This window comes from Pogoniulus pusillus, chromosome 15 (genome assembly GCF_015220805.1).
Source record: "Pogoniulus pusillus isolate bPogPus1 chromosome 15, bPogPus1.pri, whole genome shotgun sequence".
In the NCBI taxonomy this organism is placed as follows: Eukaryota; Metazoa; Chordata; class Aves; order Piciformes; family Lybiidae; genus Pogoniulus; species Pogoniulus pusillus.
In genome coordinates, this window is record NC_087278.1 from 15,314,375 (window position 1) to 15,332,396 (window position 18,022).

Here is an 18,022-nt window from a genome sequence, read left to right on the forward strand (position 1 = left end):
ACACCCTGTATTTGCCAAGCACAACCACACTGTAAGTGTAGCAGCTGACCGAGAAGAGATCAATTGAAGCCTAATTGTAGCCTGCCTTCATCTTCTTGGTTGCTCAGGAAAACTCACCAAGGTGGATCTGCACCAATCCTGATCCCAGCAGGTCTGAAATTTCCTCTGATGCACTAATGAAGAAGCTGAAGTTTAGCTGGTGCAAGGTAAAGCAGCTGTCAAAGGAGCGATGCCAGTCTGGGCTCTCTGTGGATGGCCCTTACCTTTCAGAATACAAAATTTTACATTCCCCACATCCTGCCTGTGATGTGAGGTTGGATAAAATATATTTAGGAGGCATGACCTGGCCTGTGGCCTCTCTGTCTTACCACAGTAACCACACTCTTTCCTTATAAACAGGGCACTGTTCCTTCTGGATGTCTGTGATTTGCCAATTCAGCTTTATTCAGCTCACCAGAATGACTTTTTGAAGGTTTTTTTGTTTGTTTCTTTGGGGGTTTTGTTTGGGGTTTTCTGTTGGTTTGTTTGTGGCTTTTGTTGATGTTTTGCTTTGGGTTTTTTTTTTAAGTGAATTTTCCAAGATCAAAGCTCTGGCTGTGGAACACTGTTTGAAAGCATCACTTTTCCTGCAGCTTTGGTGAAACAGGGCAAAATCAGGTGTTGCACAGGCACTTGAAGTTATTGTTTAGGTACCTGAAAAAGTGTAACCTGGTTGTGAAGGAGACTTGCCTGTTTTGAAAGCTGCATTCATCTTCTGAAACTGACACTCACTTGCACTTTATGTCATAGCTTACAGGAAGGATATCACCACCATCACTTCAGGCATTTCAATCTGGAAGGGAAGGAACAGTTGAAAGTCAAGGTAAATTCTGTTCTGGCAGAGTGTCAGGAGAATACAGAAAATGACCCTGGGGTGGATTTTCTTCCTGGTTCTCCAGCTAGAGTAACCACCATTAACCCCCTCACTATTCACCTCCTGCCCCCTCCTACCCCCACACTGCCAGCACAAACATAAGTGCAGTATTTGCCCTACTAACAAGTAGCATTATTAATAACTCACTATGCTAATTACCTGGACGCAATTACAAATATCCCATTAATAATTACAAGATTTCCTGCTGTCTTGCAGTGTTCAGGTACTTCCCTGTTGACTCTGGTTGCTCACCTTAGCCTCAATGAAGCTGCAGAATTACTGCTGTCATATGGCAAATCACAAGCACACGCTAAGAAAACACAAGCTCTTTGTAACAAACCTTCTCATATTCTTTTCCAGTATCTGAACACTGTCACTCATTAAATGCCATTAGTCTTACACCTTTACATTCTTTAATACTCCGCTGATATGGAGCTTTTTGTCTTCCAGTCAAGCCCTTCCTCAGCCAGAAAGGGCTGTAAGCCACCTTCCAAGACACAAGCTAACTTTCTTGTCTTCTGTGTTATCTCAACAATACAAGCACTCTACATTAAAGCAGGTAGAGCATACATAAAATGTGTGCAGTAGAGTTTTGTAGGGGTTATAGTAAGAAGTAATAGTCTTTAAATTACAGATTAAGCATAAGGACTATTTTCCAGTGCAAGGGATGACAAAGCAGTGAAGCAGAGCACCTGGGGATGATGTGGGACCTCGAATCCTGAATATCCTTGAGGACAGGCCATGAAAGCAGCCCTAAGGGACAGTTGCCCGCAGTTGATTTGTTTTCTGAACATGGCTCCCCAGCTTCACCACCTGTGGCACCACAGATCCACAGGGGGAGTAGTCTTACTCCTCTAATTTAAAAAGAGGTGTATTTATCTGGGGAACTGCGAAAAGAGCAGCTGCAGAAGGGAAGATGCAGGAACTCCTTTTCTCTTGGGCCTCAGCTGGGGCTGTTCTACAAAGACAACTTTCTGATCAAAAAGGGGGCAGAGCTAACCCATTTCTCTGTCAACTTCACCCTTTATAAGAAGATGCCAGTCTTTCTTTGGACTTTGTCCCTGAATTAGAAAGGTAACCATAAAGCATCAGATAAGAAACTGGACACATCAAAATAGTCAAACAAAACCCGAAGGACTTTGATAATGAACACACATGGAGTGAAGACACTTCCACACAGATTCCTTTCTTCAGCAGGTAGGAAGACCTACAGCAGGAATTTCTTTTAGGAGAACAAAATACAGTATTGAGACCTTTATGGCAATCTCCCTCTAGAACTTTTTGTCCCACACACAGACCACAAGCTCACAGAGGTGTCATCCTTTGGGCACCACACAAGCACATAACAAGTGCAGGAATGCCTTCAATGGTAACATAATCCAAACAGAGATAAGGGAAGGGGGACAACGGTGAACAAATGCAAATACACTCTGATGACCAGAAAAACCCTGGCTTGCTGCCTAGAAAAACTGGTAGCTCCTGAACCAAAGAGGTCTCCTGGAGCAAAGGACAACATAGTGTTAGACAAAACACACTGGCTAAATAAAAAAAAAAAAAAAAATCAGCAACATGACAAAGCAAAAAATATCCAAAGAAGTACAACTAAAAGATTCAATCTAAGAGGAATATATTCATGCCACTGCAAAAAGGCCAGTTAATCAAACTAAATTTAAAACAGTTTAGCTGCTTTAGCTATTAGTTAGTTTATAGAGAAGTTTATAGAGAAGCACAGCAAGGCCTGCTCAGAGCATGGGAATCAGCCCAGCTATGTTCCCTCACCAAAAAATCACCTCTTACAAAAGTCAGATTGGAGATGCAGTGGTGCTGTTGGAAATAGGCTCTGCCTTAGCCTGTGCTGCTTGGAATTAGCATAGCTTTGTAGGCTGTATGGGTCACAGCACAGCAGTGGTGGCAACAGCAGGGCTGTTGCCCCATATGAAACACATGCACCTACTGTTGTTTACACTTGGTTCCTTTAACAGCCTTAAATTCACTCCTAAATCAGTCTAACTACAGCCTCTTAAACTGAATACTGTTGGCATCAGCTCTATCCTCCCTCTCTTTGTCTCTCAGTCACACCCATGCGCACACAGATGTACTAAAAATACATGCAGTTCAGTATCAATTCAGTGTAATTTCCTGGATTGCACTTTCCTGCAGACATTCTCCATGGCTGCTAACTCCTCTTCAAGATAAAAAAATGGCCTTTCTGTCTGGTCAGTTCAGAAAGAGCTCAGTTTTGTTTTTTCTCCACCTAAGCAAACTAAAACTTCACACCACAAAACCTAGCTGTATCTATAATTGTAGTGCCCACACACAGGGAAAATAAAGGCCCAGACGGAGAGTCTTTCAGCTCGTGGTGTTAGAGAGTAACTCTTCTTGGACCCGTGAAAGGAATTCTTTTTCCTTTGAGTAGTTCTTTCTAGTAACGTTTTGATGCCAGGCTGCTATCACTACTCAAGCACCTACTCTGAGCGAGCCACCAAAACAAGTGTCAAAACCCTTCCTGGGAATAAAAGCACTGTTTGTACAAACTCTTGCATTCTTCTCCCACCTTCCAACCAAAGGGTGCTTTAGCAGCTGGTGAGATGAAGCTCTCCTGCTGAGGTGGGAGCGGAAACATGACAGCTTATCATTATGCGCAGTCTTCAGTGTTTTGCTGAGTTAAGAAAGACAGGACACCAAGCACATTCCCAGGCACTCTGCCAAATGGGGGCCCAAGGGGTAAGCAGAAAGTAATATGCAGGATGTAAAAGTATCTTTAAAAAAAAAAAAAAAGGCACCATCTGGTCAATTAAATGATCCAGAACAGGGCAATGTGAAGGAGCCTTTCAGGTTCTGCTTTAACACCTTATTAAACATACAAGGATCTGTGTCTTAGGAGTGGGCTACATTCTTTAAGAGTCAGGTCAGGCCAAGATTTTGTAAATCATCCATCTCCTCCAGAGTCTCTGGTGAAGCCACCACCACCTGAGTGCCCAAGTGTCCTGCTCCTTCCAGCACTACAGTTAGGCACAATCACCCCAATCATTTCTTCCCCTGATTAAACCCACTTCCAATACCATTGAACAGCACGTCACCACAAGCATGTCTTGTTTGCTTTTTAACTGCAGCCTCCTATAACAGAGCATGCAAACCCTAATGAAGGGCATTTGTATGCTAGTGTGGGTCGATACCATAGTTTAACAGAGAGCAGCTTTGTGAAAGCAGAACAAGGCTACTGCAGTGTGCTCTAGGGCTTTTACTTCCTATGGCCAGTGCCGGATCTCTGTTCCGCATTAATGAACGGCTGCTGTTTATTCGCTCTTCGAGGTGGTCTGGTGGGATGGGCCACCGTGGGACAATTCAGAGGGGATGCATTGCATGCAAAGTCCCTTCACTTATCAGATGGCTTCGTGTGAATAATGCTGGCAAAATCATCCATGTGCATCACAAAACTTGAGAAGTCATATGGCATCATTTAAGTTTCATGCTTTTTGGTTCAGACAAAGAGCGGGCAAGAAAAGGGCTCTGCCTCTCAGACAAATAAGGTATCTTATAGACAAGATGTGGCTGTTACAAAGTTGTCCTTTCAGCAGGGGATTCCAGAAGAGCGTTTGGGCTATCAAGAGGTCTTCTTACCTAGTGGGCCACTCAAGAAGCCACCTCTCATACAAGCTAGCATCCCTATGATTTTCATTTGGCCTTGACAGTCCCTTAATAGACAGATCCTTAATAGTCAGCTTCTTAATAGAAATACATTTCCAAATTTTGAAGATTGAAATGAAATCCCAAATGTTGGCCATTTTCACACTTCCCTCCTTGTGTTTTTTTTCTGCAGAGAGGCATGTATGTCAGAAGCTAGAGTCTTGGGAGCTGTTACAAGGGACCACAAACTGATATAAAAGAAGGAGCCTACTTACAGTAAGACACATCAGAGTCCGCATGGAGTTCACACTGCAAAACCATGTCCAGAAGTCCCATCTTTCTGGAAAGGAACACAAGCTTATCAATCCTTGTCCAGCATGATTTTCTTCAAATCTGAACACCAAATTGCACACTTTTTGGAAGAGGCATAAAAATTGCAGTCTGCTCTTAATTTTTTTACCTAATCTAAAGGAACTCAAAAGTCAATTATTTAAGAAAGAAATTTAAATCTACCTTCATGCTGAAATAAGAGTCCAGGCACTTGCACTCGTTTACTGGAAACCTGCTTAAACACACAGCTTTAATGAAAAGGGTGTAACACTGTTTTACACAAGTCAGGAGAGACAGCCCTGCCTGGGAAAGGTGATGGGATGGGGGTTAAAGGCCAGTACAAGGAAAACCTGGCCGTGTGACTGCAGAGTATTTTTTGTGCTTTCTTTTTCTTACCTACTAGATGGCCATCATGTGTGGGAACCTGGCTGCCTCCCTAAGCACACATGAGGAGCAAGCCATGCTCCCAGCACGTCCTCTGTGTGCTGCAGCTTCACCAGACTCATGACAGCCTCAATTGACCTCTTTTTATCTTTCTTCTCTCTGCCCTAAGAAAGCAAATAATACCTCAAGCCTCCTCAAGTCAGTTTACCGAGTAGAAAAACAGTAGAACCCCCAAACAGAAACATTTCCATGAACTAGATTATTTGCAAGGTCAAGAAAAAGAAATGCAAATACATACCCAGAGACTGGTCTATCCTCTTAGTTTCTGTTTTCTTACTTTTCTATTTTGGCATGAGAAGTAGCCAGCATATGGCAGTAAGGGTATCTCTGGTTACAGCAGCATCCGAGAAGTGTTGTTCTAGTAAAGTGACACCATGTACAAGCCACTCTATATAAGAAGTGAAGGAGGCACGGGGTGCAGGATAAGAAGCATTCCAGACACAGAGGTATCCGTGCTAGTGTTAAATGATGATACCCTGGCTACAAGGCTTTCCAAAAAGACCATGCTAAACTTGGCACTGCCATGGCAGAATGATTAGGGATGACTGAAAGAGGTAACCCCCCAGCAACACAGCAGGAGGGAGCAGCTCTGCGCAGGAACCCAGGCTGTACGAGCTTGTGGTGGGGCGCTTGCACACGTGGTAGCTGGGGCAGATAATGTAAACAGCGCTATACAGCGCTGCCAACAGCAGCCACTGGGTGTGGGCAGAGCGAATAGGATGCTGCTACCCAAAAGTCTTGGAAGTGACCAGTTTTTCTGCCCCACTCCCCCCCCCCGCCCCGAGTATTCCTGCCAGAGCAACAACAACAACAACAACAAAAGAGCAGCTGCTTTGGTTTTTGCAAGCATCTATACAAGATTTCCCAGCCTGGCAGTGTCCCTTTCTTATCTTTCCTGTTTGGTTTGAAATCTTAAACCACTGATTTTCACCTGCAAAGAAGCAGGGGTGGTGGTGGGGAAATCAGTGTAGGGTTATTGTGTGTAGCAGAGACTCCCCAGAAGGTTCATAAACCTTTCCCTAAGCTGCCCAGAGCTTCAGCTTTCTACCAACGTGCCTGAAAACAATTTGTCTGCTTTCCCAATCATTAGGGGGCTTTTGCACATCTCTAGCACTGGTATTGCAGCAAAGACCTTTTGAAGCTGCTGAGTGGCATCTGTTTTCTGGGTTTTTTTCTAATAAAAAAGAATCATATGATCAAAGTTTTCTATAAAAGCAACTGTACTGGCACTCAGCCATGGAGGAAAAAAAATTGGTCAAAGCCCCTGGTGCTTTCCATTAACGTGAAATTCAGACAGCTTTGTTTACAAATGAGACTGACCTCTTATATAATTAAATATTTTAAGGAATAAAATCTGGGAAAGTTTATTAGCCCACTGTGGCAAATACATTCTCAGAACAACAACCAGGGATCTAAGCGCGTTTACTTACACCCAGACATTTCAGAAGTGCTTGAGGAGATGTTTTCCATTTTTCAGTTACTGGAGGGCTGACCATATTTATGCACTGGATCCTGTTCCCATTAAAATTAACGTCTAAATCCCCACTAATATCACCAGGGGGGGAACAAAAAGGATTGCTCAAACTGATGTGTCCTAATTAAAAATCTCAGCTTTTTTTTTTTTAGGAACATTGCCAGCTGAGACTCTCCCTGACCCCACTGATCACATTTCCATAGTGTAGCCACAGGAAGACGGTGCGAGTTTACCCAAACACCTCAGAAAAATGCCAATTTACTTTTTTCCAAAAATTCAATATACTTCTGAATATATTTGCAGAAAAGACCATAGGAGGATGTGCAGAGGTATACCCAAGTGCCAGCTGTCATGCTCAAATCCCGCTTGCATTTGGAGAAGTGATGGGAAGCACTTTACGGCAACTTTTTCCCAGGAGAAACGCTAGAATTGTTCCGTGTTCCCAGCCCCAGGGAAGGTCTGGGTGATGAGACACAGGATGAACTGTGGCAGCTACTCTATTTACAGTGCTGGAAAAGAACATGAAGAAAAAAGTTTCATTCCTTCTCATGACAGATTTCAGCAACAGCTTGAAATTCTGTCTCCTACATCACACCCAGGTGCTCTCTTGTCATGATTACGTTAACTGCCATTTGTTTTCTCATTTTTCTCCTCACTTTCTAAATCTTTAAACATTGGTCAAGAGAGGACCAGCCCCAGCCATCAAACTCACAGAGACAGGAGCTTCAGATTACATCTATGTCCACTCAAGCTGTGATATGAAGCCCGTTACCCCTTCACATCCCTCCACATCACACGGGGCTTTATCTCCTGAAATCTTCCCCCCTCAGGTTTTTTCTCCACCATCATTTATAAAACTCTCCATCTGCTTTGATCAAGAATGAAAACCAGATGTGCCAATCCTGACGTTTTCATCACCATTTCCTGTCAACCCCAACTGCTGCCCTATTAGCACGTATGTGTTTTCAGTGTCACACACTGCCTCAGCAGTAGTGGCAACTCAGACAGGAACTGGGGAGCAAAGACGCAACACAACATGGATCCAGATATGGAGAAAAGTAGGACTATCAATGTTGGTATAAATATGCTTCTGTAGTATGTGTGACGATTTCTGTAGAATAGAGGGCTTTTCCAAAATGGAATTGTCCTGAAGGAACAACAAATGAAGAACAGGAACAAAGGAGACAAAATGAAAAAAATATATAAAAGAAAGAGACCTCTGAAAATACAATGATGGAGCAGGCTACAGTGAATTTAAATACCAGCCTGCAATGAACTCCATGTAACAGGATCCCAGAATACAGCTCAGCTCTGAGGGAGGTTTCAACTCCACTTTCCAAGCCTATCTCTTCGACCTTGTCTCGGTGACATAAACGAACTGAAATGAACATATGTTTTTGGGTTTGTTTCTAAAATAACCAGACTGAAGCTGAAATACTGCACTGCCCACACTAATCTCCCCCACCTTCCTCAGAGGAAAGAGCAGAGAAAAACCATGCATGTTAGTCACATCAGATGAAGTGCTACAGTGATGAAAGTTTATACAAAACAGAGATGGAAAAAAGGTCTGTTGGGTACCAGCTGTGGGCAAGCAATGAGCTGTGAGACCAGGAGGTGACGGTGTGCCAAGGCTCGCTTGCCCGCAGCCTTGCTGGGTTCCTTGAGGCACACACATCAGCCCTGCAAGCATGCAAGAGTTCACCTGGCATGTTGCAAGGACATATCCACCTTCTGCAGCATAAGTTGCTAAAAATGACTGCACAGTAGGGACAAGGAGTTGCTGCCCTAGGCTTCACTGTTCTTTCCTGGAAGAAGCTAGACCACATCCAAGAGAGTTTAGGTACTGAGGAGATGCCTTTGTCCTTCAAAGGATGATACAGCAGCCTGAAAGGTGATCTGACAGGCTCCTATCAAAGAAGCAAGGATCCTGGAGTTTTACAGTAACAAGTGGAATTTAATTTAGAAGCAAATTGAGGTATGTGGATCTGTTAAGAAACAAGCATAAGCAGGGAGCAGAGTGTGGACTAAATGAACTGCCTCCTGGAGAGAGAGGAGTCAATTGAAGGAGCATGCACTCTTTTCATTTTAATTGATCCAACAAAAATTATCCCAATTTGTGTTTCAAAATCAAAATGGGAAGGATAATACCATGACAAAGTTATCTAGCCAAAAAAGCTGTTTCTTATCATATTTTATTCCACACTGAGAGGATGCCATAACCTCAAGAGTGTTTCTTTTATTTCCAAGTTTGTATCCCAAGGGATAGATTTGCACCCCATGACGATAAGGGGAGCATAGATCTGTGGCAGCCTCCAGCTTTTCCTTCCCACTCTGTCTCACGGCCCATGCTGCAAGAAACTCAAGACAAATCCTGCGCCTGACATCAGTGATTCCCTGTAGTGCCTCTGCATATTTTTCATGTTAATCGCTACCTACAAAAGCCATCTGAGACTGCATCTTCATCCACTTGTCTCCTTTCTATGCTAAACACTAAGATCTGCAGAGCCTTTTCCTTTCACAGGGCTGCTTGTTCCTTGAAAACCCAGACTGAATGTTCCCCATGGTGGGGGAAAATGGAGGAAGGCATTTTGTATGTGTCCAAAATAAGCAAGACCTGAACTGTGAGCTGTGTTTTCATGAAAATCATATATATGGGCTACCTAGTGATTAGCATCACATTCACAGAAGGATTTTCTCATTTTGGAGATTTTATAGTTTTCAGGAAGATCTATCTGAAAGAAACATCATCAAATTGGTAAGAGAACCCTAACCCTACTTGTCTAAAGTCACTAAAGTCTAAAATGTCATTTACTGAAGCTACAAGTAAGGTGTAAAATACGTAAATTCTAGGGAAAATTATTATCCACTTTGGATCATTTTATTTGTTGTCTGCCTACAACAGTACTGTGTATTATTCGTTGGTTTCCTGTCACAGTACATGGTCAGCAGCAGCAGCAGAGTGCACATAGCTTTTAATGATTTTAAAATTTCAGGATCTAGAACTTCAAAGGTGCTTTGACAACAATGGAAAAGATTACACTGTAAGATTTTAGAAAGCTGAGATTGGCAATGTCTCCTTAATTCATTTTGAAACATTTAATATAAGTTTTATACTACAACCCTGTCCCAGGGCCACCATTCATCCTTTATGCCTATGAGAGCTATCAAGTAACCTGTGGAAGCTGGAAAGTAATATTTTGCCTGTTGTTTTCCATCTGTCACTGTTTACAAAATTAATTACAGGAGATTTGATAAATCATCTCAGAAAAGTTGCTGCAAGCTCCCCTTTCTTGTTATGACAGGCAGCCCTATGGCTTATCCTGAGTTCTAGACCAAACTCTGCCTCGACTATTTTCCCAGTCTTATGCAAATGAGGAATTGTTCATCTATCTCCATTTCCTAATCCAGATTTGGATAGCTACCATTTGATTTGCAGAGGTGCTACAGGTGGCCCCAAAGAGAGGAGGTTTAACTGCCTCATTGCACAAGATGGCAGGAGGCACAGTAAAGTGGTAAGCTAGAAGAACAGGTCTTTCATAGAAGGCAAGTATTTGGAAATAAACTGTAATAAATCTGATGAGTTCAACTGGGCAAAGTGGGATGGAAGACAAGTGATAGGCTGGCAGAGCTTGGCAGAATAAGATAAGCACATTTCACAATACATCAGGAGATTTCCCAATCTGCCAATACACATGTGAACGTCACAAAGTCAGTGACAATGTGGGGAGAAGAAAAAAAAAAGGCAAACGATGGAAAAAAAGAATTTTCACCCCTACTGCAAAGGAGGCCAAAAGAATGACCACAGCAAATCAAGAGGTTACTGAAAGGAAAAAACACCTCGTTGTTCATGTACAATACCTCTCTACTAAACATGGAATGAGGAGTTGAATGCAGCTGCAAATCTCACCAGCTCTGATACCATCCCTGCTCATAAAGCAGATACCCAAGTGGAATTCGGTGTCCTTTGACAGCCTGGCTCTGACTGCCCTGACACAACCCTCCTCCTCAGGTGCTGAGATGGTCCCCTTCTAGCATGCCAGCTTCATGAAAAGGACTAACTCATGAAAAAGACAAGCTTATCTGCCCTTTTAGAGTCCCTTTAAAAACATGCAGGCAGGTTAAAATGAATCAATGGGAGACCTTAAAGCCTACCCTTGTAAATTCCTCACTCCTGCAAACAGAGAGCATTGCCTTCTAGCAGGCAGCACCAGTAAAACCCACAATAACTTCTGGATTTAAAGCACCCATAGGAAATACCTGAAAGGAAAGAAACCATCAGGCTGCCAGACTTTACCTGCAGAGAGGTCTTTACAAAATAGTAGTTTTCTCCTCCTGATGTCTCTGGCCCAAGTGAGATGTACTTCAAAGGAAGATCCTCCGTGGTAGGGACTTGATGCTGGAAGTACTGCAATCAGCAGGAATTGGCCACTTTGGGACCCTCATCTCCAAGCCTGTGCTGCTTTCACTCTTCTGAACAGTAAAAGACATAGAGAAAAACTGCCAGTGTCTGTTACCAGATATTTTGTCTTGAGACTGTTTGCCAGGTGGTGTGCGGTGGAAAAAACATGCATTTCACATGCTTTCCCAACTGCAGGAAGTTGCTGGCAAAGCTCTGTTGCAACGTCAGATGTGTCTACTTGTTGCTGGAGGCCAGGAAGGAAACGTGTCAGCAAGACTCTTAAAACAGGTAACACAAAAAACAGCTGTTTATCCAGCACCAGCAAGTAAAATGATTGTTCATCAAAGCTGAAATAAGAACACTCAAGAGGGACTCAAGAGGGCTGTGTGAAGTTACGTGTCAGGGAAACACAGGAGACGGTGGGAAGAGCACTGAAAGACCAAGGTAAACCTGACCAAGCATGTAAAAGCAGATGAGAAATCTCACATTTTTGGAACATACTGAGATCTGGTGATGTGTCTCACTCTGTTCCAAGAGCTTTATTTGAAGTAAGGGACTTACACAGGGGCATGACTCCCTCAGTGAGTCACTCCCACTGAATTAAAAAACCTCACTGAGTTAAAAAACCTCCACAACCCCCAAACTCCTGAAACACCTTAGTTCTACAATACAGGCAGTAGCAACATCTTCCCAACATGTCCATGCAAGAAAGAGAGGTGACATAGAGAGAGCCACCACTACTTCTCTGGACCTGTTGCCTCTGAGAGAAGGGTTGTGAATGCACAACCTCATCTTCTTGAGCTGTCCCTTCTGCCACTGCTTGTTCAGAGCTGGGCACAATTCACAGGGTATTATCCAACAGCATCAGGTGGATGACATACTGGAAATCATCAAGCCGGGGTTTAGATTTGCAGAACGCTAAAGGAAAGGGCCTTATATTGGCTAAGATCAAATACCAGGTCAAACTACCTGAGGTGAGATATGAGGACACTTACTCAAGGCTAAAGGTTAATGCCTCCTCACACGACAAGGGCTGGTATCTGACGATACTTATCTTTTGTCTAGGGAGAGTTTACCAGCTCCAGCGCTGTGCATGTGCCGTAGCAGAGACAATCTGAAGCAGAAACTGAGATATTTTTGCTAGAATAAAGTGATAACATCAGCAAACAGACTGGGTCAGGGGGGAGGAGGGAAGAAGAGAAAGGGCACAGTTTAGGGGCTGCACTGCTAGTGCTAGCCACCCTCCCATCGTGCCAGAGGAAACACAGTGGCAGTGTATGGCAGCGTATAAACAGCCCATGTAATTCTGGATTTCATGTCATGAGATTTTGTTTCCTCTCCTCTCCCTCATTTGTGAAGAGGGCAGATTTTCTTGCATGGCCATTGCCTCTGGTACAGCATCCACCACAGCTACATCTGGCTACTACAGTCCAAACAAGAGGGAGGTTGAGCAGGCTGTCACTATTTGTACAAACATCTACCCTGGCAGAGCACCCTATGACACGCCACAGAACCTGATGCAAGGGCTGCAGCAGTATGCATGTTCAAGGTGATGCCGCCACCCCCGGCTCTGTGCCTGCTCTCAGTCAGCACAGGGGCAAGGACAGACAGGGATGGCCTTCACCTGGATGGCCTGCAGGGAAGCCTCTGTGCCTCACCGTGGTGCAAATGCAGCTCCATGGCCATTGGAAATGCCGGGAGGATAATTTGGAGCAGCTGCTGGCATTTCTCCTGTAGCCCAGGAGCAAACAAAGCCCAGCAGTGGCCTGACTTTTCCAGTGTTATTAGAAGCAATGGCACAGCGTCAAAGATACCTAGGAATTTCCCTTTTGTTGCAGCTGTAGGCTCAAAACTTTTATACAGAGCAGAAAGGATAAGTGACCCAGCTGTTGAGTATTTTCCTAATTCCACAAGACACAAGTGGTAGGCACATTTTCTCCCTGTCCTCACTCTCTCCTTAAAGATCCAGCAGAAATGTCGTACCAGTGCTGGAAAATCAGAGACAGATGAGGTCTTTGGAAGTCAGGTATTGCTTTGTGAGTCTTGCAGTGAAGAGTTTCACTGTAAGTGCACATATATTGTACTCCCATTACTACTAAACTACAAGTCAGATATACTTTAAAACCAACCTCTGGGCTTTCAAAGAACTCAACAGGAACAAGTCCTTAGCAGGTATAAAAATTATTTAAATAAACAAGAGTGTGTCACTTTGGTGTTTCATTGCTTGACAAATAGTTTACATGCACCAGGGAAAACAGAGTTTGTGTAGAAACTGCTAAGCAGGCCTCTTATATCTCACTTCCCAGCAAAGTTTGGATGTGATCAGCATCATTATGCAACAAGCATGATGAAAAGGGAAAGACCACAAATATTTCCATACTAGAAACCCCTTGGCCACTAAAGGCAAGAATCACACCAGCATTACAAGGTACCACTCACCTCACTAGGTGTCCTTGAAATTACATTGTGACATATGTGATGATAATTAGAGCCTGCAAATAAAGAATGAGATGACCACATTTTTTTTTTCCAGCAAAGTATTCTCCAGTTTATACAACTTGTTTCCACACAGAAAAACATAGCAAGAAATAATTGGTGTGATCATTTCATTCACGGTGTCCCTACAAAACATTGTGCAAATCTTATTTCTTAGAGTTAAAAAAATAAACTAGATTTTTTTCTTTAAATATGTATTTATTTTTCACATCTAATAACTAAGGAAAAAAAAAAGGAAAAGAAATACTAGTCATGACATATGCTGCCAAAATCTCTAAGCTAAATGCTTGAAAGTATATAGATGTAAATAGATGTTCCACGTGCACAGCAGACACATGCTAGTTTATGTGAGCTATTAAAGGACTACACTAAAAATATGCAGACTGTAAGGCCTTGCTTTAAGAAACTTTAACTAAGAACACACAAATAGAGTGCATTCTAGCATACATGGAGTAGAGCGTGGCTGAGGCAGAGAATATCCTATGTGTAGCAGCAGGCACTTTTTGTCTACTAGAGAGATACCTGTGTTATAAAACCAATTACTATTTTCCTTTTTTTTTTTTTTAAAGCTGGGGTTTAGACACTACAGGTCACCCACCTCTAAAATCTCACTAATCTAATCTACAGTGTGTAAATTGATCCAGATTTACAGGATCCAGGAAAATACTATTTTTAGCATCTTCCCTTGTCCAAAGCAACAGCTTACAAAAGAACAAAAGAGGGGGAAAAAAGAGCAACTCACAAATCATAGAATCACAGAATGGTAGGGGTTGGAAAGGACCTTTGGAGATCATTCAGTCCAACTCCTCTGCTAATGCAGGTATGCCTACGTCAGAGAAAACATGAAACCTAGAAGATGACAAGGCCAGTCCTTCTCAATCAGAAACTCCTCATTCCCATCTTTTATCCTCGAAGAACTGGGGAGGCTATATTTAAAAGGAGGCTATATTTAAAGGCCTCACATTTTCTCCTGTTCCCAGGACACTCAGCAATTTGAGATAAAATGAGTAAAAGGGTGACCTCTTTACATTGAAAGACTGCTGACAAGTTTTGTTCAGGTAAGGAGGCCGTTAAGTACTTTCTTAACATGAGATATATGCAAGTTTTTAACAGCCAGAAACTTCAGCTGTCTGGTCTACTTTTCACATAAAAAAAAAAACACCTTAGATCAAGGTTTTCTTTATATGTTTTGATCTGTTTTGTTTGTGTGGATGGGGGCAGGGGGCAGGGAGGGAAACACATTTGGGATGCTACCTTTCAAATCCCTGCTTTTTACTTGTCTGAAATGACTGTGCCATCACTCCAGGAATTGCAAATGTACTTTAGTAGCCTTTGAAGGTGTTTTTGTGTGCTTAACAAGCTTTGCTAGAGACTGCAAACTTGTGTCAATAGGATGGCAGCTCTCATTACTTGCTAGTAAGGCCAGGCTGAAACCTCATTGTTTTTGTTTCCTAGAGAAAGAACTCAGATCACATCTGCATTTTATAAAAGCTCCTGAATAGCTGCTGATCAACAACAAGCAGCAGCCAAAGCTTTGCCTCTAGAAACTTGCATTGTTTTGCAGTTGGAGTTGCTAGATACTCTGTCCTCGTAAAAAGTCTGGTTAAGTCATTTAAGCTCTGAAACCAAGAACTGTACTCCCTTGAACAGCTAGCAGAAATTGTTACGCACAAGAGTTATATGCAGCAGGCTCCAGGCTACATTTTTCGGTTTCCTTTGTTCTTTAACGGGTACTCATCTCCAGCTCAAAACACACTAGTATTTGTAGCTTCTATGAAATAAGAGTATTTCAAGTTACTGAATCACAAGTAAATTAGAAGAAAAAAAGGGGGAAAAGGGTGTGCATTTTCTTATCCATTTCCTGGGATTTAGTATAAAATCTGCAAAGGCATTAAAACAGTAGGGTAGGGAGCTAGAGCTGCTACGGCAATTAAATAGACGCATGTATAAAAAGTGTTCGCAGTGTTTGCTGTCGGTTAAGGCACAGGGTTGGGGATAAGGACTTGTAAACCCCCCCCCCCCCACATCTCTCCTATTTCTTTGACTAGCACATTGGCTGAGTTTTATAAGGACTGGTCTAACAGTGAATCTAGAAGATAGGTGACTTTTGCCTACTATCCCATTCCTGTCTGTCACCTTGATCCTGCTGAGCGCTAGGGTTTTCTGCCAGTAGCAGGACCAGGGTGCCTGGGGTTGCCTGGCTTGCCTTGCTGGGTGACAGACTGCTTTGCTTGACTGTTCCTAGAGGCAGGAGCTGTTCTCCTGCCCAAGCTCTCTTTACTGTGAATTATGGCAAGTGTTGATCCTGCTGTCCCAGTTGTTGAGGGCTATCGTGTGTCAGCATAGTGTACTCCTGCCAGAGGGGCTCCTTACACTTGCTCGCTTGCTGAGGACAGGCACCACAAATACAGTTGTGCTTTGCTTAGCTTGAGGTCACGCACAGCGTAGGGCACACATTGCTCTGATGCCAAAGCACACGAGCAAGCTGGATGTGCTCTGAGTCTGAAGCAAATGAGCAAAGTGTGCTGTAAAACCCACCATAAGTAGCTGGGTTGACCCATGCAAGGTGCTGGATTGGGAGGATATATGGAAAAGGAAGTTTTAGGGTGGACTTAGAATGTGAGATTGAGGTGGAAATCAGCCACTGGGTAGCAGGGGCCCTCTATGGAATACTAGTATGGGGATAGGAATGAAGAGGTCTCTGAATGCTCTCTGCCAGGATAGGTTTTTCTCTACTCACCCCGTTTCCATCTCTTTCCATGATTTTACTCCTCTACTGGAAATACTGCAGAACAAGGGCTACAGCTCACAGATGCTGCAGCCTATTCAACATGCTAGCATCAACTTGTCCTCCTACAAACACACAGAGTGTGCTTAGGCGTTGTTGGCATGGAGAAAAGAAGTAAGAGTTTCTTCTGTAGCAAGAAAATGATAGCCAGTTACATGGAAACAATAGGGAGGCATGGAGGATGTCATTGGATTTCCTTCCTCCAAGGTAAATACCTGCACCCACAGTTTACAGTAAGATGTGTATGAGATGTAGGAGGACCAGGCTACAACAGTAAGCACAGACAGGCTGCAGTTTGCCCCAGAAACCCCTTTTGAGATAAGAGCCCACACACCTAAAAGCTAGTTCCTTGCATTGTGCTGTCCAGGTAGAGAACAGGCTGTTGGTAAAGCCTTGGCCACTCTCAGCCTACCTTCCAAGCAGCATTTTACATCACAGCATAGTACCTTTGTCCAGCAGGATGTTCTAGCGATCTAGTAATTTTTGGTCAGGGATCAAGCAGCTTTGCACTTAGTCATGAGCCACTTAGCACATTCATACCAGTAAGGGTGGCATTTTTTTCTGTCTTCACTAAAGACTTTTGCAGGTATCTAAGTTGTAGCACTAAAGGTATCTTTGATAGGGTATTCTCCAGGTAGGTCCCAGCTTAACAGCCACTAACCCTTTCTCCAAACACAAACAAGTGCACACTTCTTGATTTCAAGAACCCTGAGGAGATAACTCATCGCAATGGATCAATTAACTCCTCTTGGAATTGCACAACCTGATCAACTATTATCATCCACAGAAAGCTAAGTGGAATGTTAGAGAACATAAAATAATCTGCTAGGCAAAAGACATTGTAGTGGTTGAGGAATAATGTTCTCTGAAGTTTTCATTTCAGGCTGCTCTAGTAAGACATGTAAGACCATGAACTTCAAAACCAAATGGGGAGAATTCATCACAGACACAGCTGGATGGATGTGAAGTAGCTGTCTCAGGACAGGGCACTTCTCTGCAGAGTAGGGTGAAGGTGTAAAGATGTAGCCCTGAGTGCTTTATGAGGGTCAGAAAGGACAGCAAGAGCCATGAGTTTAATTTTATGGAGGGCATTGTCCCTTCTGGGATATCAGCAATAGGAAAGACATACCTTTTTTTCCATAGCAGAGCAGAACCAGACTGTGAGGAACTTGAGCCCATTCACTATAATCTGGGACTGATGCTGAGGCACAGGAATTATTCACCAGTCCTGTCTGGGACTTTCTTCATTCCTTCCTGCTCCTACAGAAGTGTCCTTTAATTCACATCTTGTAGCCTCTAGAAAGAAGAAGTGGAAACTGACTCTGGAGGATATAAAGTGTCCTTGGTAATCCTGAATTTGGAGTTTGGAAAAAAAAGAGTTTTGCACCTCTGTGGGAGAAATTCCAAGACCTGCCACCCTGCTATTGTGGGGGGAGGGAAGTCAGGGCAGACACTCTGGCAGGCAAGGGCTAGTGTCCTCGCCGACAGCTTTGGGCAAGACAGCCCTTATGGGCCTCCTCGGCAGTGGGCAGGACCCCCTCCCAAGTCTCC

General features: G+C 43.3%; 1 long non-coding RNA gene across 1 annotated transcript; it reads right to left on the reverse strand.

Moving 5' to 3' along the window:
- Positions 1-735: 735 nt before the first annotated feature.
- On the reverse strand, positions 736-17,762 carry LOC135181946 (uncharacterized). The gene is made up of 3 exons (XR_010305020.1): positions 17,601-17,762; positions 11,083-11,258; positions 736-832 (listed from the first exon to the last, which is right to left on the reverse strand). It is a non-coding gene; the product is annotated as an uncharacterized LOC135181946 (long non-coding RNA).
- Positions 17,763-18,022: the final 260 nt, after the last annotated feature.